The sequence below is a fragment of the Carcharodon carcharias genome, chromosome 20 (genome assembly GCF_017639515.1).
Source record: "Carcharodon carcharias isolate sCarCar2 chromosome 20, sCarCar2.pri, whole genome shotgun sequence".
Taxonomy (NCBI): domain Eukaryota; kingdom Metazoa; phylum Chordata; class Chondrichthyes; order Lamniformes; family Lamnidae; genus Carcharodon; species Carcharodon carcharias.
In genome coordinates, this window is record NC_054486.1 from 33991115 (window position 1) to 34015457 (window position 24343).

Here is a 24343-nt window from a genome sequence, read left to right on the forward strand (position 1 = left end):
GACACAGTTGAGGGACCTGTCAACCACATTGAGGGAGGAATGCTCAATTAAGAAGAAAGGAAGACATGTCAGAAGAACTGTTTTGGAAGATGGCATCATCTGAACAGATGCGACAAAGGTGAAGGAACTGAGAGAATGGGATGGACTCCTTCCAGGAAACAGGGTGTGAGGAGCTGTAGTTGAGGTAGTTGTGGGAATCGGTAGGCTTGTAATGAATATCGGTGGACAGTCTATCAACAGAAATGGAGACAGAGGTCAAGGTAGGGAAGTGTCGGAGATGAGCCATGTGAAGATGAGAGAGGGGTGGAAATTGGAAGCAAAATGGATAAATTTTTTCAAATCCAAGCGAGAGCATGAAGCGGCACCAAAACAGTCATCAATGTACCGAAAATAAGAATTGTGGGAGGGAGCCAGAGTAGGACTGGAAAAAAGAATGTTCCACATACCCCATAAAGAGACAGACATAACTGGGGACCATGTGGGTACCCATAGCCACAACTTTTACTTGGAGGAAATGAGATGAGTTAAAGAAGAAACAAAAATAGAAAATGCTGGAAAAACTCAGCAGGCCTAACAGCATCCTGGAGAGTAAAAACAGAGTTTTTGTTTCAGATTTCCAGCATCCGCAGTATTTTGCTTTTATTCTTAGGGTTAAAGGAGAAATTGTTCAGTGAGAGAACAAGTTCAGCCAGACGGAGGAGAGTAGTGGTGGATGGGGATTGTTCAGGCCTTTGTTCAAGGAGGAAGCAGAGAGCCCTCAGACCATCCTGGTGGGGGGGTTGGAGGTGTAGAGTTGTTGAAGCTTGCGTTCCTTAATACATGAAAGGAAGAGAAAAAGTTTCTTGTTAAGGCATCAGATGAGACAAAGAATAAAATGAACCTGGGCACAAGGTCAATTTTGAGATAGGGTGAGTCGGTGCTGCTGGAGAGAGAGGTCGAGTGCGTACATATGGCGGTGCATGGTATTGAGTGTGGAGATCTTAAGATGTGGTGACAACACAGTCCCAGAAATGTTGTATGTTCCGGAGCTAACTGTAATCCAGGGTGGATTCAAAACATGATGGATGGAACTTCAGTTGAAGTCCATGGTAAGTCAGAGATGGAGACAGTTGCTGAGGTAGGAAATATGGCTGTGAAAGTGAGTTTTGGTAAACACCTAATCAAACACCAGGAGGGAAAAGGAAAGCAATTAAGGTGAACAGGGTTAAAGAGAAAAACAGAAATCCTGTCGGAGAGAAGAGCAGTACTTCTTCAAGGTAGGCATTCCTGGAAGAGAAGTGGCAGATGAATTAAACTAAAATAAACTAAATTAAAATAAAAACAAAATACTGTGGATGCTGGAAATCTAAAAAAAACTGGAAAATGCTGGAAAAACTCAGCAGGTCTGGCAGCAACTGTGGAGAGAGAAACAGAGTTAATGTTTTGAGTCCCTATGACTCTTCTTCAGAGCTAAAGACGAGTAGAAATGTGATGGATTTTATACTGTTTGAGAGGGGGTGGAGCAAGTGGAGCAAGAGAGAAGGTCAGGGATAGGTGAGAGCTGAGGAGAAATTGACAAAGGTGTCATGGACACAAGGCAAAGGGAGTGGTAACGGTAGTGGTAAATTAATCACCTTACATTCACAGCCTGGTTGAGCACTGGTTCAGTGAGACATCTGCCTTTGTTTTAGCAGGGCATAAAAAGTCAATGCCTGCCTAGGTACTTGATGTAGCACCTAGGCACATCCCAGACCTGATGCCCATCTGTCAGCCTATGAAGAGCCCTTCCCTCCCCCAGCATGCTGTATCACTCGTTTTGCAGGGCAGCTCCTAGGCAAGCCTGATCTGGTGGGTTTCTTTTGAGAAAATTAAAATTATGTTTAAGGGAAAGAACAAATAAGCAAAATTTAAAAATTAATGCCTGCAATTAAGTGGGAATGTTTTATTTCTGTTTCAAAAATATTATGAAAACCCCTTATTGGACTGCAAAGTTTCTCTAGAACTCCTGAAAGAGATACAATGGTAATTAATGGGATGCTCCACTTAGAAATAAAAGATAGAGTTAGGGGGAAAAGGACACAACACTAAATGGGAATTGAAATAGCTCACCTTGGTGTAGTTCAATGGAATACATAAATTTGTGTATGTTCTAATGAAAGGAAAGTGTAAATGAGATGAATAAAGTGACAGCTTTCTCTTGGAGATATTTGTGCCTTTGCCAATTAACTTTTTAAGGGAATCGAATATGATAGTCTGGCCACCACCTGAGACATTGAGACCATACAGGGGGAGATAAGCAAAGATCTTGAGGCAGAGACCTCCTTTGATCTTTTGAGAAGATTACTGGAAAGTCAGGAAGAATTATCGAATGGTCCATCCTGTTAAAGACAGTGAAATCCCGGATGATGATGGTGATTGGCAAAATGCACAGCATGACTCCTATAGACCTGATAAATCTTCCGCAAATGCAAAAAAAGGTTCTGTGGAAGAGGGCAGAGAGATTACCACCAAGCATGATGAAGTGACGTTTAACGGAAGGGACACTGCCTGAATACAAAATCTGGTGAAAAGAGAGTCACTAGAGACCACATCCAATAGATAGGGCAACATGAAGATGACTAATGAATGTGAAATTCCAACAGAGGATTAAAGAAGGAACTGGGACACTGGTATGAGTGTGCGGAAGTGACTTACAAATTGTGAACTAACTATCATGCAAGAGTACATGGTGCAGGTGTACTGAAGAACAAGTCCAAGACTTGCTCAGCTACTTGACAAACATGAAATGGTTAATATGGCCTGAAGAGTAAGAACACATTTTTTAAATGATCAATACAGACACATACCCCATAGAGAAACTGGCTTTAAGACAATTAATTTTACTCCTTCTGACCATTACCATCATAGAGTAAAATTAAAGTAAATGTAAAAGGAATTTTGGATTGGGACAAGTTAAGGCCGGGGAGAAATAATACTTAATAAGAATTAGCCACAAGATGGATACAGGTGAATGGAGAGCTGGAGAATCTTTTAAATCCTTGCATAATCTATTGCTTTAATTATGTGTGTTTATATGCTTAGAGCCCAGAAATTAGCAGCACTCCTGCAAAAGAATAAGGTAGGGATTTTCAGGTCCTGCCAATGTGGGGGATGTGACGGCCCAGCCAAAAGTCCACTGACTTTCGATGGGACCGAACGATCCCAATGGCAGGTGGGCCCAGAAAATCCCGCCCTAAGGATATTTCCCTCTCAAAGGGAAGAACCGTAGGATCTGTTGTTGAGGTTGCCAAACCAAGTAACCAGATAATGCGAGAAGCTTTAGTATGTTATCTACAACATGTAATCAAGAAGTAAGAGAAACAGCTTGTATTTTAGAAATAACTATGTTATCTAAAAATTAGCGGTGAGAAGTCAATAAGGATATTTCATTTTTAAAGTAGGGAACTGTAAGAAATTGAGGTCTTTAATAAACAGGTATTATCTGCATTTTATGGGATTAGCTAAGCAACATTGATTCTCTCTCTGGAAAGAAGATTTCTAAACACTTTGACCGCTAAACAGTCTTAGTTCAGTCTGCCATGTTGACATTCCTAAGCTAGCATGATGGCGTCTTCTGAACCTCCTTATCTATGTAAGTGTTTAGAAAGGGCCAGGATGTGACTGTCAATGAGATGTAAACTAAAAAGCTGACTTCGAACAGGGTGACACACAAGGGGGGTGACAAACACCCTGATGTTTTGTATATCTTTCCTGTGTCCATTGGTCAGAATAGTTAGATGATTGACACTGGGTAAGTTACCAGCACCCCCCACCACCCTCTAAACGAGAGTATATAGATTGGTGTCATACTGGTGATAGGGAGCTGTGGGGCTGGTGAGATGGCAGTGCTCGTTGGGCAGCTGCCTTCTTCAGATAGAAGATGGACCAGAGGAGGAGGGGGAAGATCAACACATTGAAGGAAGAGTTTCCTAACACTTCAACTAGAGAGCGGAATGCTGTTACCAAAAGCTGTTACGAGGTGTATACTTTTTTTTCCCCTGTCTACTGTATCATATTTAAACTGATGTTTCTTAATAAACTTTATAAATTATCTTAAAATTACTTTTGACTAGTTAGCTGCATATTTAGGTATCACAAGCCCTAAACCCCGAAATCTAACACACCTAAGCCAGTCTCAAACATATAAACTCACACACACTAAACACTCCAACACTCAAATACACACACACTTACTCAACTACACACAGTCACACTCACTCACTCAAATACGCACACCCAGTCACACTCCATCACTCACTCAAATACACACGCTCAGTTACACTCACTCACTGACTCAAATATACACCTTCATACTCACTTACTCAAACACACACACTCAGTAACACTTACTCACTAATTCAAATACACACACTCGTTCAACTACACACACTCAGCCACACTCATTCACACACTCAAATACACAGAATCACACTTACTCAAATACACACACTCAGTCACACTCACTCACTAATTCAAATACACACAGTCTCAGTCACTCAACTACACACTCAGCCACATTCATTCACACACTCAAATACACACACTTACTCACACTCACTCACTCAAATGCACACACTCAGTTACACGCATTCACTGACTCAAATATACACAGCATTACTCACTTACTCAAATACACACACTCAGTTACACTCACTCACTCATTCAAATACACACACTCACTCAACTACACACACTCAGCCACATTCATTCACACACTCAAATACACACACTTTCTCACACTCACTCACTCAAATGCACACACTCAGTTACACGCATTCACTGACTCAAATATACACAGCATTACTCACTTACTCAAATACACACACTCAGTTACACTCACTCACTCATTCAAATACACACACTCACTCAACTACACACACTCAGCCACATTCATTCACACACTCAAATACACACACTTTCTCACACTCACTCACTCAAATGCACACACTCAGTTACACTCATTCACTGACTCAAATATACACAGCATTACTCACTCAAATACACACACTCAGTTACACTCACTCACTAATTCAACTACACACACTCAGCCATACTCATTTACACACTCAAATACACACAATCACACTTACTCAAATATACATGCTCAGTCACACTCACTCACTAATTCAAATACACACATTCAGTCTCACTCACTCAGCTACACACTCAGCCATACTCATTCACACACTCAAATACGCACAATCACACTTACTCAAATACACTCAGTCACACTCACTCACTAATTCAAATACACACATTCAGTCTCACTCACTCAGCTACACACTCAGCCATACTCATTCACACACTCAAATACACACACTCAGTCACACTCACTCACTCAAACACATACACTTATTCACAATCATTCACTCAAATACACAGTCACACTCACACATTCAAATGTACACACTCATTCACTCACTCACTCAAATACACACAGACACACTCATTCACTCAAATACACACACTCACTCACTCAAATGCACACACTCACTCGCTGACTCAAATGTACACAGTCATACTCACTAACTCAAATACACACACTCATTCACTCAAATACACACACTCACTCACACTCACTGACTCAAATGCACACACTCAGTTACACTCACTCACTGACTCAAATACACACACCATCACACTCACTAACTCAAATACACACAGTCACACTCACTCTCTACTCAAACATACACATTCAGTCACACTCACTCACTCAAATGCACACATTCAGTCACACTCACACAAACATACATGCTCAGTCACACTCACACTCAAATATTGAGTCAAACTCTCACTTAAATATACACATTCACTCACTCACTGAAATATACGCACTCAAATATACATGCTCAGTCACACTCACTGAAACATACTCGCTCAATCAAACTCACTCACTCAAATATACACACTCAGTCACATGCATGCAAATATACACACTCAAACTAACTCACTCAAATATACAGTCAAACGCATTCACTCAAATATACACGCTCAGTCAGACTCACTCAACTACACACACTTATTCACGCACTCACTCAAATACACACACTTGGTCACTCAATCAAATACACACAGTCACAGTCATTCATTCACTCACTCAAATGCACACACGCAGTCACACTCACTGGCTCAAATATACACACTCACTCAAATACACATATTCACTCAAATGCACACACTCAGTCACACTCACCCACTCAAATATATACAATCAGTCACACTCACACAAATAGACATGCTCAGTCACACTCACTCAAAAATAGAGGCTCAGTCAATCTCACACACTCAAATATATACACTCTATCGCACTCACCTACTCAAATATACACACACACACACACACACACTTAGTCACACTCACCCACCCAAATATGCACAGCCAAACTCACTCAATGTGCACAGTCAAAATCACTCACTCAAATACACACTCACTTACACTCACTCAAACATACACACTGAGTCACACACTCACTCAGATACACACACACAGTAACAGAAATATACACACTTAGGTATGCTCAGTCACTCAAATATACACAGTCACACTCACTCACTGAAATACACACACTCATTCACTCAAATGCACAAACATTCACTTACTCAAATATATACACTCAGTCACACTCACTCAAATGTACATACCCAGTCAAACTCACTCCCTCAAATATGCACACAGTCAAACTCACTCTCTCAAATATGCACAAACTCGCTCACTCAAATATACACACTCGATCACGTTCACACACTCAAATGTGCACACACACACATACAGTCACACAAATATACACACTCAGGCACACTCACACACTCAAATATACACAGTCACACTCACTCAAATGCACACGCTCACTCAAATATACACAGTTTCACTCACTCACTGAAATATACACACTCAGTTACATGCACGCAAATATACACACTCAAATTAATTCACTCAAATTTACACACAAACTCACTCACTCAAACTCACTCAAATATACACACTCAGTCATACTCACTCACTCAAATGTACACGCTCAGTCACACTCACTCAAATATACATGCTCAGTGAAATTCACTCACTCAAATATACACTCAGTCAAACTCACACACTCAAATATGCACAACCAAACTCACTCAAATATCCACACTCAATCAAGCTCACTCTCTCAAACATACACATTCAGTCACACTCACTCAAATATACACACTCGGTCACACTCAGTCAAATACACACAGTCACACTCACGCACTCAAATGCACACACATAGTAACAGAAATATATACACTTAGGTACGCCCACTCACTCAAATATACACACTCAATCAAGCTCACTCTCTCAAACATACACATTCAGTCACACTCACTCAAATATACACACTCAGTCATACTTACTCACTCAAATGCACAGACTCAGTTGCACTCATTCACGCAATCAACTACACACGCTCAGTCACACTTACTCACTCAACTACACACGCTCAGTCACACTCACTCACTCAACTACACACGCTCAATCACACTCACTCACTCAACTACACACGCTCAGTCACACTCACTCACTCAACTACACACGCTCAGTCACACTCACTCACTTAACTACACACGCTCAGTCACACTCACTCACTCAACTACACACGCTCAGTCACACTCACTCACTCAACTACACACGCTCAGTCACACTCACTCACTCAACTACACACGCTCAGTCACACTCACTCACTCAACTACACACGCTCAGTCACACTCACTCACTCAACTACACACGCTCAGTCACACTCACTCAACTACACACGCTCAGTCACACTCACTCACTCAACTACACACGCTCAGTCACACTCACTCACTCAACTACACATACTCAGTCACACTCACTCACTCAACTACACACGCTCAGTCACACTCACTCACTCAACTACACATACTCAGTCACACTCACTCACTCAACTACACATGCTCAGTCACACTCACTCACTCAACTACACATACTCAGTCACACTCACTCACTCAACTACACACACTCAGTCACACTCACTCACTCAACTACACACGCTCAGTCACACTCACTCACTCAACTACACACGCTCAGTCACACTCACTCACTCAACTACACACGCTCAGTCACACTCACTCACTCAACTACACACGCTCAGTCACACTCACTCACTCAACTACACACGCTCAGTCACACTCACTCACTCAACTACACACGCTCAGTCACACTCACTCACTCAACTACACACGCTCAGTCACACTCACTCACTCAACTACACACGCTCAGTCACACTCACTCACTCAACTACACACGCTCAGTCACACTCACTCACTCAACTACACATACTCAGTCACACTCACTCACTCAACTACACATGCTCAGTCACACTCACTCACTCAACTACACACGCTCAGTCACACTCACTCACTCAACTACACACACTCAGTCACACTCACTCACTCAACTACACACGCTCAGTCACACTCACTCACTCAACTACACACGCTCAGTCACACTCACTCACTCAACTACACACGCTCAGTCACACTCACTCACTCAACTACACATACTCAGTCACACTCACTCACTCAAATATACAGACTCAATCACATTTATTCACACTCACTCAAATACACAGTCACACTCTTTCACTCACTCAAATACACACACAGTTGCACTCACTCACTGACTCGAATACACACAGTCACACTCACACACACAAATATTCATGCTCAGTGAAACTCACTCACTTAAATATACACACTCAGTCAAATTCACTCACTCAAATATTCACACTCAGTCACTGAAATATACACACTCAGTCACACTCACTCAAATATACATGCTCAGTCACACTCACTCCCTTAAATATACACACAGTTAAACTCACTCCCTCAAATATACACACTCAGTCACGCTAACACATTCAAATACACACACACACACACACACACACACACACACAGTCACACAAATATACACACTCAGGCACACTCACTCACTCAGTCAAATAATCGCAGTCAGTCAAATTCACTCACTCAAATATACACACTCAGTCATACTCACACACTCAAATATGCACACTCAGTCATGCTCTCACACTCAAATGCACACACAGTAACAAATATATACACTTAGATACGCTCACTCACTCAAATATACACACAATCAAGCTCACTCTCTCAAACATACACAAACTCACACAATCAAATATACATGCTCAGTCACACTCACTCACACAAATACACACACACAGTAACATGAATATACACACTCAGGCACACTCACTCACTCAAATATATACATTCAGTCAGACTCACTCAAATATACAGACTCTATCACGCTCATTCATTCAAATACACACACTCAAGCACACGAATACACAGGCACACTCACTCACTCAAATATACATCCTCAGTCATACTCAAATATTTACACAGACTCACTCACTCAAATATACAGACTCTGTCAAGCTCACTCACTCAAATACAAATACCCAGTCACAGTCACTCACTCCAATATACACACTCAAGCATACTCACTCGAATATACAAAAGCAGTCAAACTCATTCACTCAAAAAACAGTCATACTCACTCAAATGTACACCGTCACACTCACTCACTCAAATATACACACTCACTCAAATATACAGACTCTGTCAAGCTCAATCACTCACTCAAATACACACACCCAGTCACACTCAATCACTCAAATACACATACACAGTCACACAAACATGCACACTCATGCACATTCACTCACTCAAATATAAATGCTCAGTCTGACTCACCCAAACATACATGCTCAGTCAAACTCACTCACTCAAATATACGCACAGTCAAACTCATTCAAATATACACACTCACTCAAAAATACACAGTCAAACTCACTCACTCAAATATACACACTCATTCACTCACTCACTTAAATGCACACATTCAATCACAATTACTCACTCAAATACACACACACAGTAACAGAAATATACACTTAGGCACACTCACTCACTCAAATATACACACTCAGTCACAATTACTCACTCAAATATGCACACTCAGTCACACTCACTCACTCAAATATACATACTCAGTCACACTCACTCACTCAAATATACGCATTCAGTCAAACTCACTCACTCAAATATACACACTCAGTCAAACTCACTCACTCAAATATATGCATTCAGTCACACTCACTCACTCATATGCACACTTAGTCAAACACTCACTCAAATATATGCATTCAGTCATACTCACTCACTCAAATATGCACACTCTGTCACACTCACTCAAATATGCACACTCAGTCAAACTCACTCAAATATACGCATTCAGTCACACTCACTGACTCAATTATAGTGCGGAATCTTACAGCCCCTCCCGCTGGCAGGATTTTGTGAATGGAATTTTGTGCAGCTCACTGCATTTTACGGCCCCGCACCCACCATAATGAGGCCATGAAATTCCGCCCATACATATTCTGTCACCTACACTCAAACACAAACACACTCACACATTGATGTACCTGCAAAGTGAAATACACACACGCAAGGTCACAATCTCACACATCTTGCACACTCAGATACATACACAAGGCAAAATTTAATCGGAAGAGTGCAGCTCTCAGCAGGTGGACGTCACTTAGGCTCATATTTCAGGAGCCACAACGCACACAATTATGATGCAAACGGTAAGCATGTGTCCTATGCGCTATTATGTGGTAAGGGTGGGCAGGAAGTGGCTGCCCCCACCATCAGCTGACTCAACTCCAGGCTGAGGTGCTATAAAAGGCCCATCCCTGCAAACATCCAGTCTCTGCAGACAGGGAGAATGGTGCCAAGTTTTAGTTCAGATCCTCCACCTGCAGCGATAGTTCAGGTTTTTTTGCGACTCACAGCCTTCATCCCCCTTGACACCTTCCATCAATTATCCCCCATCAGTTCGCCCATTCAACTGGCAATTGATCTTCTTGGACCCCAAAATCTGCTGCCCCCCACCCCTCCCCGATTCAGCAACATGTCCGCATACAGACAAAGAGAAGCCCCATTGTTCAGTCAGGAGAGAGAGGTCAGGCTGCGAAATGCACGGTCATCATCAGTACCACTGGCAAAAGAGGCCAAACATGATAAGTTGTGCATGATAAGGTGGTTGGGTACCAGTTAGAATGTGTGGCCAGTATGTGGCATCGGGATGCATGGGGACAAGGGAGTTAAGCATCTCTTGACAATTCCACTAAGTCTCCACTTTGTCATGCAGGGTACAGAGACATTCTTCAATGCCACCAAGGCCAAGGTCAGAGGAGAGGTGGCCGATCTCAAAGTGCTAACACCTTGGAGATTGCAGGTGAGCAGGGAAACTTGTCTGTTGCAGATGGCAATGCTAGACCAGTCACTTAGCAGTGTGAGAATACCTTGAAACTGGCACTGAGACAAGAGACATGGGTGAATCTGTGATTTCCTGAGACCGAGCTTCTCCTTATTCTCTTTCTTGCTATTCTCCACTTCAGGTCATCACAGTAGGCAAAGAAGGCCAAAGCCCATAGTGCCTAATGTCTTCACCTCTGATGGAGAGCAAGGACACCAGAGGATGCATAGTCATCTGACTCTCTCACACTCCACCAGCTCAGTTACACTCTTGCGGGTTTTGGAGGGTTTGTGTATAGAATCGGGGACATGTGCTGGTGACCTTTCACTGGCACATCCCAGCAGCCGAGGGGGGCTGTGTCAGCAGAAGCCCCTGACAGTGGGAGGACATTGTTGGGGATCAGGCCCATGCTGAGCCCCAGGCTGGTGACAAGCTTCTGGTCTCAGCCACAATTAAGCCTGCTGGACCAGACGGTGTCAGATAGGAGAACATGTGGCGGAGATGCGGAACGAGCGCTGACAGTGGAGGAGTCCAGTCAAGCCTTAACTTCTCCAGGTGCTCCTTCTCCTCGGGGATACAGGAGGTGCCATTGTGCACTGAGAGGGAGAAGGAGCGCCAGTCCGCTCAAGGCACTCATAGGGTGATTGGGTGCTGCACATCCCCTCTGCTGGTGACCCTACAGCCTCCAATGGGTGAGGCTAAGGAGGTTCCCCTTGCACCTGTAGGCCGTGGCCTCAAGGTCTCAGATCACCAGGGGACATCTACCAAGGTCGTTGCACGCAACAGAGCATTGCTGTCAGCAGCCTGCCTCCTCCTCATTAGCTGCTGATGTCGGGGTTGCATCAAAACATAATGGTCACAATAGAAAAATTAAGAGATTATGAGGGCAGAATGGGAGATTGGGTATCGAAACATTGTAAATTTATGCACATGTATATAAATTTTCCGCTCCTGACAGCAGTCAGTGGGAATCCTGGGGGGCAGGAATGCAAAATTAGTAGTGAGGCCAAAAGTCGATATCCACTGGCAGGAAAAGAAGTTAGAATTTTTCCCGAAGGACTTTCATGGCAGGTCAACTTTCCCACTGATTCGGAACTCCATTTGCATGCATTAGCATTTATGAATACTCATTAAAAGCACAAGTCGAGGGAATCTTGTTCTCCCTCCTAACTGAGTGTCACATCAGTGAATAATTAGACCAGTCTGATTTACAACTGGACATAAGAGGCGTGCACCTGTCCACCTTCACTTCACTTGCAACTTCACGGCATGTACGCTAGTACCTGCAGCAGCACTGCTGCCATATCTCCCACTGCTTCAAGTCAGGCCCAAGGCTGCTCTTCAACAGGTGAGTCCAGAGGTGGGGGGTAGGGGGCTGAATGGGAACAGGCAGATGCATGACTGGGGTGGGGGGAGGGGGGAGCAGGGGTTGAGAGGACCAAGGAAGAGAAGGGCTGGCAAGCAGATTCTTAACTCTTGTGGAGGTGGAGGGAGCAAAACTGGAGACGGGGGCGGGCGTGGGAGGGGTGGATGCAGACTGCAGGCTTATGACCGGGGTGGGGTGGGGTGGGGTGGGTGGGGGGGAACTGGATCCCGGGTGGGGTTGGGGGGGAAGGGATGGACACAGACCTATGAGAGGAGTGGGGTGGGTGGAGGGGCAGAAACTATATCCAGGTTGGGGTGGGTGGAGGGGCGGGTGCAGACTTGGGTTGGGGTGTAACTGGAGGCCAGGAAGGATGGTGTGGAGACAGACTCATGACTGGGTAGGGGTAGTGGGGGAAAGGCAGAGTTGAAGGAAGAGTGAGGAGAAGTGTCAGTCAGTCCTGGGACTCAGGTCAAATGGTCAGGGTTAGAAATGGAAGCCATTACTGGGACAGTGTGGACCATGCTACAGGGCTAGCTTGGCACGCATGTCTTGGTCCCGGTCCAGAGAAGGGGAAGGCCTATGTGTGCAATAATGGTCGTGCACAGCATTGTGTGCAGGGCATGGTCAGTCCTTCACACCTGGGGGTCCTGGAGGTCGGTGTCTTGGTACTGGGCTGCAGATGGCTCTGTCATTGTCAGGGGGGGCATCTGCAGCCTGTCAGTGAGGAACTGGTAATACAGTGAGGGGTATTCTAAGCTCTCCTGGGGAGGGTCTGTGTAAGTGATGGTGCATATGGCCTCAAGATAGGGAGGGGTGAGGTCCACATGAGGCATGGGGACATGCACAACAGTCAGTTCTGGGGGAGGGCAGGAATGTTGACCACAATAACTATGGGCTCCAGGGTTAACAGGGAAGACTGGAGGGTGACTGGAGGGAAGTGCACCTGCACATCATGGGGTTCCAGGGAGAGTGGAGGGACGTGAACAGTGACAGGGGGAGGTGAGAAGCTGGTCTCATAGTAGAGATGCAGAACCATCATTTTGATAACCCAATGGAATGATGCAGGTTAAAAATAACTTTGGAAAAAAATCACCAGGTGGCCTGTGTGTGTGTGGGAGGACTCCACTCCTGGGCTGATTCAAGAGGCCCCCTAATCCTTTGAGATTGAACGGATGGAGATCAAAGCTCAGCTGAGGAATGTTCTGAAGAATGCAATGTGACTGATTTGGTCACCCTAACTCATGGTGCACTTTCATGCAAAAAGACCTGAGTGTTTGGGGAAACATCTGAGTAGCTCTGATTGAGCGTTTAACTGTCACAGAGGAATTTGAAAAGGGAAGAAGGATCAAACTATTAAGGGACCACAGCTGCAGAACATATGCAATATGGTCCAGGAAAGCCTGCACATTGCATTTGGGATCTACATAGCTAACAAGGCACAAGACTTGCAATCATTAAATTAGTGCGAGGCAGGGCTGTACTCACATCCAAAGGAGTCAGCCTGATGGTGCCTTGAATGGGGCTGATCTCACATGGCTGCACTCACCCCTCTCCAAACCCCTTTGTAAACATGCTGTCATGATGGGGGTGGGGGGGGGCGCACTCAAGCACCTGTGATTCTTCAGAAGTGCCTCAGCTGCAAGGGCACAATGGAATGATTGTATGGCATGAATGCAGCCCAAGGGCTTCACACTGGCTTCCTGGCTTGGCAATGGAGGGTGATCATTGAAGGGTATGCTGCATTCATGTGTCTGCTCTATCTATCAGCAGGAACAAAAAGGAGTGCAGAATGGAGGCTGCAGGTCCAACTTAGGAGAAGAAGAGCCTGTCACTGTCTGCAGGGCTTAGAGAAGAGCCTGGGCCTGAGGTGCATGGTCCAGGGGGCCCCTAGGAAGACCTGGAGGCTGAGGAGATCAGACCCATCCTATGGAGGCGACTGGTGTGACCCACAGTGTACAATACACCTCTCATATTTGGAGATGAGCAAGAGATTGTGCTGCACACGCCTTTGCTTGTCAAGAGCTGTGGTGGATCACATCTGTCACATTATTAGGGAGGATCTGCCGCTGCATGAATTGGGAAGCCAACCCTTGCCAGTGGCTATAATGGTAACCACAGCACTGAATTTTTTTGCAAGTGGCTCGTTCCAGGGATCCACTGGGGACCTATGGAGCCTCTCTCAGTCCTCAAAACACAAATGTATAAAGGAAGTTATGGATGCCCTTTACAGTGAGGCACATCATTACATCCAGTTCACAGTGGATGAGGCCAACCAGGCTGCTAGATTTCTGGGATTTTTGCGACTTCCAGCTTCCCACGAGTGCAGGCTGCCATAGATTGTACATGTGTTGCTTTAAGAGCCCCATGGCAGCAGCCACAGATGTTCCTCAACGGGAGAGGGTTCCACTACCTCAACGTGCAGCTGGTCTGCGATTGGAAGAAGGAGATCATGCATGTTTGTGCTAGGTTTCCTGGGAATTCTCACAAATCCTACATCCTGAGTCACTCCCAGGTACCACAGATCTTTGAGGGCCTGTGGCACTTTCAGGGTGACAAGGGGTATCCAAAGACTGGCTTATGATACTCGTGCATCTCCCTCAAAGTGCCTCGGAGGAGAGGTACAGCGCGGTGCATTCTGTGACAAGGTCCATCATAGAGCAAACCATTGGCATCCTGAAGACTCGCTTCTGATGTTGGGACTGTTCAGGTGTGGCTCTGCAGTACTCTCCACGTCATTGTGGTTTGCTGTGCACTGCACAACCTGACACTTCAAAGGCGAGAACACAAGCCACAGGCAGACATGGAGGAGGCAGCGATTTCCTCAGATGAGGCGGGCTGGAAGCTGAAGAGAGCCAAGTTGGAGGCGTTCCATGTGAGGATACCATCGCAGTGGCATGACACGGAAGATGTGCCCGTGACATGCTGATTGCCACTACGTTCCAGCAGGAATAATGTCCACACAAGGTGACAAGTACACATTTCTCCTGTCCCTTTGAGGCATGGAAGTGATCAGAAATCTTTCCCAATCATTGACATCTCAAGCAAGTTCATCATTCAGTCTGGGACCAATAACCCCCAGGGAAGATATCAGTGTTGGGTAGGTCAGCAGCCAATGCTGCACGTTGCAGCTGTGCGACGTGGAAGGCAGCGCACTAGTGTGCAACCTGGGTCACCTGCACATTGTGCAGTCTTCGCCACCAGCACGTGACACTGTCAGTGGCCATTGAGAATTGGACATAATGCATCCAGGATATGTGCTTTCACACTCACAAGGAACACAGCTCAGTGCTGATGCCACACATTAGATGTCACCCTCTAAGACACAGGAGCATGCATAATTCAATGTTGCAAGACTTAAAAGAGCATTTCTCTATCGGCATGCACTTTCAGGCTCTGACTCAACACATCTCCCTTAGCTGACACAAGGGAGGAGAGCCTAACATATCTCTGCTACATATAACACGAATCTGAGGGATAGGAAGGCAGGCCATTGAGGAGTGGGATTTTAGGCTACCCTTGAAATAAGACAACATAGAATCACATGCAAAAGGCATTCACATCCTGAGATGTTGGGTCATAAAATCAAATTGTATTCACAAAGGTGCATTATGTATACAGTGAGTGAGCACCTGTGCCCCCAGTGTGCACTCATAATTTCTTAACTTTACATACTCTACCTGGGTGCAGCCTCGACATCTGCAGCAGAGGTGGAGGTAGCCTGCTGACTGCTACGCCCTGTTGCCTGATATGGCTCTGGAGGCCTGGGGCTTGATGGGCCCTGGTCTGCTCTGGGTGTCCTGCTGTAGGCCAGGTGCACCCTCAGTCTGTGGAACTGGAGCTGATGGGGTCACAGGCAGAGGGGATTGGGAATAGTTGGACACCCTTGGAGTCTCCTGGGTGATGGCCCTGGGCTGTCCGACAGATGCTCCTCCACCCTTTGGTGCCCGAGGGCCCCTCCCTGACTCCCCGAGGAGAAAGGGCACCCGGAGGGAGTTCCAGATGTCTCACCCCCCTCTCACCTAGCCACTAGTGGATTCCACTAATGCCTATAGTGATGGGGTGCAGGTTTGAGCATAAATCCAGGGGGATCTGCTGGACCAAGATCTCCAAGGCAGACGATACCATTCCCATGGAGACCTCAGAGCAGTCTCATGCTGAAGCCACAACATCTGAGAGAATGCAGACTCCTCCATCCTTCGTTCTAATCTGGTGACTGTCTCTGACAGTTCTGCCCGATGTTCCCTTGCCTGTCTTTGCATCTCCAGCATGCGTGCAATGGCTGAACCCAGCGGCTCATCGTCTCAGTTGAGACCTGTTCTCCAGCAGCTCTAATGTGCCAGAGACCTGGGCTGTCACTGCCTCCAACTGCTGGGGAAACGTGTCAGTAAGGTGATCTCCAGAGAGTGAACTTGAGCCTAATCTGGATCTAGGGCCCATTGAGGTGTGTGTCTCTCCACTGGTGGAAGGTGCAGGTGAACGCAGTGACGGCTTTACATTAAGTGGGTCCTCAGCATCATCATCTGAGGTGGACGGGGGGGTGGTGGGGGGCTGGTGCTGAGAGGTGGTCTGAAGGTTTATCTTGGCCTTTTCTTGCTGGTACCAAGAAGAGAGAGAAGATAGAATTAGTGGCCGAGTATGCAAATTCATACAAAACTTCTAACACACATTGAATGTCAGGGTGTGTTCGAGGAATGGAGGGCTCATCCATACTGGGTTGTTGGGGGAGGCCAATCCCACCTTCGGCACAGGAGCAATCTCTCTCCTTCCCAGCTAACTCGGCAGCCTCCTCTTCAAAGGGAGTCAGCTCCTGTATTGCGGGGGTTCTTCCTCTGGTCTGAGATCTCTCCCTTTTGTTGTAGGCTAGTTTGGCCTGCATGAAGACAGATGGATTGATTGTGATGAGAATGGATGGAAGAGAAGTTGAGAAGCATGCATGGCTGCTGTACATGCTGAGCCCTCCCCAGTAAGGGCTGGCGATGCTGTTTGTGCCAGATGTTATATGAGATGGTGATGATGTTAAAGTGACTGTGAGACATTCAGTGCCAACGTCCCTTCTGCTAAAAGTGTGAGAAATCCCTGTTCACTGTAACCCTTGGAGTGTTGATGCCCTTATGAGAGTGTAAGTTCAGAGTGAGTAGAAGGTAGACTTACCCCAGCGGAGCAGATGAGATCATTTATTCTCTTCCTGCACTGCAGGGCAGTCCTCCTTTGGGGTCCACAGGCACTTACCTTCCTTGCAACCTCCTCCCAGGTCGGCGAGGTCAGGCTGGTGGTCTCCTGCTCCTATCCCTCAGGAAGGGGACATCATGCCTATTTCGTACGGCCTGGAGGAGAGTCACCATGGAGTCATGACTGAATCATGGCATTTCATTCAGTGACACCACACTGCTGGCCTGCAGAGAGTGAATGTGTGTTTGGGCGTTGCTTAAATATGGCACCCAGAACTTTGACCCCATGAGGTAACAGCGGGCGGTCAAATCAGTGCCTGTCACACCACGTGGTTCAGCGAGCAGCTCACTGATGCATAATTAATTTGTTTTCAAGCGTAAGACTGGCTGTGAGCGCCCGACCTGCCGACCAATGGGAAACATGCAGACTATCCAGCCCGCCACCGCACTTAGTCTGAAAAATGGAAAATTTTGCCATATGTTGTTCAATATGTTGTTCATCTGATTACTGTGTGCATCATGGGTATTTTCTTGGGCGTCCTCATTCAGAAGGCATACTTCATTGTCATGCTTCATGATTGGCAATCGTTGCTGAAAAGAAGTTACTACTACTACTACTGGTGTGAGGGTCATTCCACCACTGGCACGCTGAGAACTGAATTTCTCACACTCAGCCCTACGTCGGGAAACCGAGATTTCAGCTCCCGCCTAATTAAGTTCTCCCCTGAACCTCGCTTCCCACTTTTACAGGACCCATTAAATACAGTCTACCCGCACGCAGTCACCACATTCAAACACATTCACAAACACTCAAATAGACACATTCACTCATACACACACTCAGATACACACACACACACACACACACTTCAGCACATTAACAAATCATGCTCTCCCACACACATACCATACTCAAAAGCACACACACAAACACTCAACCACATTCATTCAAACACACAACCTCAAGCATACTTCCACACTCAAAACATACTCATATACCATGTTAAAACACTGTCAGACACAAGAATAGACACTAAACACACTCATAGATCACACACTCATACTCAAACACACACACAAATGCACTTACACATTCAAACACACACAACCCCTCCCCCAAGCGCACTCTCACACACACACTCAAACTCTACACACAAACACATTCACACACACTGCACTCAAACTTACTCACACACCACACTCAAACACACTCACATATACACACACACACACACACACACGCTAGGCTCAAACACATTCATACACACACTCAAACACACTCAAACTAACACTCAAATACATTCACACACATACAAAGACATTTAAACGCACACTCAAATATACTCACACACACTCAAGCATTCAAACACATGCACACATCATATCACAAATCATATTTGAGTGCTAAAAATGAAGACTACTGAAAATCACACCACTCATGGAAAATATTGGCATAATTAATTTTTTTGAACCACTGCAGTTTAATAAAACAAAAAAACTATAGAAACTTGTAATAAGTATTCCTGCAGTCATTACAATGAATTAAAAGTCAGAGTACAGATGGTGTTCGAAGTTGTAGAAAACGTAATAATTTGTTTATACAGAACACAATGGAGCAAATTTAACCATTTAACCATTCCACTAACCATCTGTTGTTGATTGCACTGCTTTGAATAGTCTAAGTGAAGCTAGTCACATCTTTAAATGGAGAGTCCTTACTGTATAATTTAGAATTCCCCTGTATGTTTCTTTTCTTTCTTGTCCACTGGATTCTCTGCTTTCTGCCCCAACATTGGCTGTTGTGTCTTTAGCTGCCCAGGCCCTAAGCCTTGGAATTTCCTCTCCAAACCTCTCCACGCTCTCTCTTCCTTTAAGTACCTTGTTAAATCCTACCTCTTTTCACCAAAGTTTTGGTCATCTGGCCTAATCTAACCAAGTAATTGGTAACATTAAAGAGGGTGCAGAAACAGAGAGACCTGCGGGCGTATGTACACAAATCTTTGAAGGTGACAGGGCAAGTTTTACTTGGAAATGTAGCACAGTGGTAATGTTACTGGACGAGTGATTCACAGGCCTGGACTAATGCTTCAGAGACAAGAGTTCAAATCTCACCACAGCAGCTGGGTAAATTTAAATTCAATTAATTAATAATTCTGGAATAAAAAACTAATCTCAGTAATATTGATCATTAAACTACCAGACTACCATAAAACCATCTGGTTCATTAATGTCTGTCATGGGAGAAAATCTGCCGTTCGTACCACATCTGACCTATTTGTGACTCCAGGCCCTTAGCAAGTGTGATCGAAATTTAATTGTCCTCTGAAATATCCCATTAAACCTCTACAGAAAAGTTGAAAAGGGAAAAAAACTGGATGGACCACCCGGCATCAACCCAGGCACTGGAAACAAAAAAAGACAGACCCAGCCCAGTTGGTCCTGCAAAGTCCTCCTTACTAACATCTGGGGACTTGTGCCAAGATTGGAAGGACTGGGGCAAGTAACATTTCTGCTACATAGGTGCCAGGCAATGACAATCTGTAACAATAGAGAATGGACAGGATTTTAACTGCGAATTTTGGGACCTCAAGGTTGGGTCCAAATGGGGGTCCGACTCTCAGACTTGCCGATAGCAGAACCAGCCCAGTAATTTTACCACAAGTAGTCTCCTGATCTCCCGTGAGCTAGCCACCCATTAAGGAAGGCAGATGCTGCCGGCTCGATCACAGGGCTGGCAGCCATTGTGCTTCAGTGGCTCCCACTGGGAGAAGTGAGCGCTGCTGTGGCAGGTCGGAGATGCGAGGGAGCAGGGGTAAGTAAAAAATCAAAAATCAGGGGGCCAAGCAGGCAGGCCCCACCAGATGATGGCCCATCAAGGACCCGGGTGAATCTTTCCTGCCCACAGCCCCCTCTTTGGGGGGGTTGCCGTCTCCAGCTCCAATGACTTCCTCCCTCCCCCAACTACCGATGATCACAAGGAGACTGCCTTCATGAAGCTGTCAACCTCCCCATGCAGCAGAGAGCTTCAAAAGCCTTTTGGAAGTCCATGTACACTACATCAACAACATTGCCCTCATCAACCCTGTCTGTTACTTCATCAGAAAACGCAAACAAGTTAGTTAAACATGATTTTCCCTTAAGAAATCCATGCTGGCTCTCCTTAATTACCCACATTTATCCTTGTGACTATTAATTTTATCCCAACTTATTGTTTCTAGAAGTTTCCCCATCACCGGTTAAATGGACTGGTCTGTAGTTGCTGGGCTTATCTTTACACTCTTTTTTGAATAAAGGTGTAATGATTGCAATTCCTCAGTCCTCCAGGACCACCCATGAGGCTAAGGAAGACTGAAAAATTATGGCCAGTGGCTCTGCAATTTCCATACTCATGTCCCTTAGTATCTTTGGTTACATCTCATCCGATCCCAATGCCTTACCAACTTCAAGTATAGGTAACCTATCCAATACTTTCAATTTTAAACCCATATAATGCCTGAATATCCTTCTCATTTACCATGGCCTGGGCAGCATCTTCTTCCTTCATGAAGACAGATGCAAAGTATTCATTTAGTACCTCAGCAATGCCCTCTTCCTCCATGTGTAAATCTCCTTTTTGGTCCTAATGGCTCTACTCCTCTTTTTACCTTACTATAAAAGCAAAATACTGCAGATGCTGGAAATCTGAAATAAATACAGAAAGTGCTGGAAAAGCTCAGCAAGTTTGGCAGCATCTGTGAAAAGAAAAACAGAGTCAACGTTTCAAGTCTGTATGACTCTTCTTCTTACTATCCTTTACCTATTTATATGTCTATGGGAGACTTTGGGGTTCCCTTTTATGTTAGCTGCTAGTCTCTTTTCAGACTCCCTCTTTGCTTCTCTTAATTGCTTCTTCACCTTTCCTTTGAACCTTCTAAACTGCAAAGACTATGGGCCCTGACAATATTCCGGCAATAGTATTAAAGACTTGTGCTCTAGAACTTGCCACGCCACTAGCCAAGCTGTTCCAGTACAGCTACAACACTGGAATCTACCTGGCAATGTGGAAGATTGCCCAGCTATGTCCTGTACACAAAAAGCAGGACAAATCCAACCCAGCCAATTACCACCACATCAGTCTACTCTCGATCATCAGTAAAGTGATGGGTGAGGTCATCAACAGTGCTATCAAGCGGCACTTGCTTAGCAATAACCTGCTCACTGACCCCAGTTTGGGTTCGGTCAGCGTTACTTAGCTTCTGACTTCATTACAGCCTTGGTTCAAACATGCACAAAAGAGTTGAACTCCAGAGGTGAGGTGAGAGTGACTGCCCTTGACATCAAGGCCGCATTTGACTAAGAGTGGCATTAAGGAGCCGAAGCAAAACTGCAGTCAATGGGAATCAGGGGAGAAACTCTCCACTGGTTGGCGACATACCTAGCAGAAAGAAAGTTAATTGTGGTTGTTGGAGGTCAATCATCTCAGTTCCAGGACATCACTGTAGGAGTTTCTCAGGATAGTGCCCTCGGCCAAACCATTTTCAGCTGCTTCATCAATAACCTTCCTTCCATCAAAAGGTCTGAATTGGGGATGTTTTTCTGATGAATGCACAATGTTCAGTACCATTTGCAACTCCTCAGATACTGAAGTAGTCCATATCCAAATGCAGCGAGACCTGGACAATATCCAGGCTTGGGTTCACAAGTGGCAAGTAACATTAGCACTACACATGTGCCAGGCAATGACCATCTCCAACAAGACAGAAACCAACCATCGCCCCTTGATGTTCAATGGCATTACCATGGCTAAACCTCCCATAATCAATACCCTGGGGGTTACCATTGACCAGGAACAGAACTAGATTAGCTCTACAAATATTGTGGCTACAAGAGCAGGTCAGAGGCTGCGAATCCTTTCACGAGTAACTCACTTCTTGACTCCCCTAAGCCTGTCCACCATCTACAAGGCACAAGTGAGGAGTGTGTTGGAATATTCCCCATTTGCGGATGAGTGCAGCTCCCACAACACTCAGGAAACTTGACACCATCCAGGACAAAGCAGCCAACTTGATTGGCACCCCCTCCACAAACATTCACTCCCTCTATCACTGACAAACAGTAGCAGCAGTGTGTAACATCTACAAGATGAACCGCAGGAATTCAGCAAGGCTCCTTAGACGGCACCTTCCAAACCCACAACCACTGCTACCCAGAAGGACAAGAGCAGCAGATACATGGAAAACCACCACCTGGAAGTTCTCAAACCACTCACCATCCTGACTTGGAAATATATTGCTGCTCCTTCACTGGGTCAAAATCCTGGAACTTCTTCCCTAACAGTGCTATGGGTGTACCTACACCTCAGGGACCAAAGCAATTCAAGAAGGCAGCTCACCACCACCTTCTCAAGGGCAATTAGGGATGGGTAATAAATGCTGGCCTGGCCAGCAATGCCCACAGCACATAAATGAATAAAAAGAAAATCAGCCTGATTCTCAATTGTATTTTCTACCTGACACCTGCGTAAGCACACTTATTCTTCTTTATCTTAATTTCTATCTCCTTTGTCATTCAGGGGGCTCTGAAGTTTTTTGTCCTACCTTTTCCTTTTGAGGGAATATATCTTGATTGTGCCTGAATCGTCTCTTCTTTGAAGATAGCCCATGCAACTACCAATTTTCCTGCCAGCTTTGATTCCAATTAATTCGGCCCAAATCTGTTCTTACCCCATTGAAGTTGACTCTCTTCCTGTCAATTATTCTTACTCTGTAATGTTCTTTGCCCTTTTCCATTGTCAGACTAACCCTTATGATACAATGATCACTGTCCTCAAATGTTCTCCTACTGACATTTGATCTACTTGGCCCACCTCAATTCCCAAGAACTAGATTTAGCAGTGCCTTCTTTCTCATTGGACTGGAAACATACTTAAGAAAATTTTCCAAAACACACTTTCGGAATGTTTGCCCCTCGCTGCCTTTTATACTACTAGTATCCCAGTCTATATTAAAGTCCTTCATTATAATTACTCTATAATTCTTGCACCTCTCTGTAATTTCTTTGCAAGTTTGTTCCTCTACAATCTGCCCATTAGTTGGTGGCCTATAGACTACACCGAGCAATGTATTTGCACATTTTTTGTTCTTGAGCTCCAGCCAAATAGATTCTGTCCTTGATACCCCTGGGGCACCCTCCCTCTCCAGCACTGCATTACTCTCCTTTGTCAATACCACCACCCCTCCCCATTTTCTTATTTTCCTATCATTCCTGAACACCTTGTACCCAGGGATATTTAACACCCAGTCCTACCCTTCTTTGAGCCAGGTCTCTGTTATAGTCACAACATCATATTTCCACATGGTAATCTGTGCCTGTACTCACCAATCTTATTTACTACACTCCATGCATTCACATACATGCACAGCAACCATGGTTTAGATTTTATTACTTTCTCCCTTACTCTAACCCCACTTATTA